This window comes from Pteropus alecto, unplaced genomic scaffold, assembly GCF_000325575.1.
Source record: "Pteropus alecto unplaced genomic scaffold, ASM32557v1 scaffold7, whole genome shotgun sequence".
Classification (NCBI taxonomy): Eukaryota; Metazoa; Chordata; class Mammalia; order Chiroptera; family Pteropodidae; genus Pteropus; species Pteropus alecto.
This window is the reverse complement of record NW_006494614.1, coordinates 36,253,517-36,254,697: the sequence shown is the minus strand read 5'-3', so window position 1 is coordinate 36,254,697 and position 1,181 is coordinate 36,253,517.

Here is a 1,181-nt window from a genome sequence, read left to right as displayed (position 1 = left end):
CTTGTCCCTGCCTCATCTCCTCACCCATGCTGGGCTGAGTTTCACCTTCAAAATTGCTCCATTACTACTTTTATCTTTGTTTCAGGTTCTTTGTTCTGGGAAAATTGGGCAATGACAGTTATATTTTTCTTGTATTTTGAGATAAGGAGCCTTCTCTTATCATTTTAACTCTTTTTGTCTTCCTAAATAGAATCGTTACATTTTGAGATTAAGAACACCAGAATTCTAAATTAAAATGAGCTAAAATATTGTTATGAGCACTATGAACAAATAACTTGATAGGGCCTGGAAAAAACAGATTATTAAATGTCTACTTTCACCTTATTAGGAGATCAAGATGATTCAGAACAATATATCTCTTTATAAATACTTTTAAGAGGAAAGAAAAGTGCAATTTTTTAAACATCTTTCATGCCTTTTACTTTCCCAATAAACTCTGGAAGAAGTTAGCACCCAGAGGTCAGCAGGATGGTTACTGAGGCGAAGCTAATCATTTACAGTGCATAGAATGCTCTCAACAAAGGCAAAAATAAAAAACATGATTCTTGAGGACAGTAAATACTTTTTTACAAAAGATAATAAACCCAATTTACTGACTCTTCAACAAGACAAGAGACTGACTCTAACCTGCAGAAGTTAGGTATTTGTTTTGTTTTTGTTTTTGTTTTTCATTTGCTTGTTAGTCTCTGGTTTGTTTCATGGGAAAGGAATATACAGATTAGTATGGTAATGTCATCTCTCATAAAAGAGAACATCCTCCTTGGATTTATTTCAGTTAGCAAAAACAGGTACTAATGTAGGTCTCTTTTAAAAGTGAAATGGTGTAACATGAATTTCCGGAAAGCAGGGGACGATCTTCATTTTACGCCAGCAGTCTCTAACTTTTTTGGTACCAGCGACTGGTGCTCCTATGAGAATCTAATGCCTGATGATCTGAGGTGGAGCTGAGGCGGTGATGCTAGCCCTGGAGAGTGGCTGCAAATACAGATGAAGCTTTGCTACTCACCTGCCGCTCACCTCCTCCTGTGTAGCTTGGTTCCTAACAGACCACAGACAGGTACCGGTTCAAGGTCTTAGGCTATGGAAATAGGGAATGATCTACTTTTAGACAGTGGGTGTGGGGGTGGAGGAGAAGGGAATTGTAACAGGATTTGCAGTCCTCGCCCATCTCCAAATCCTAT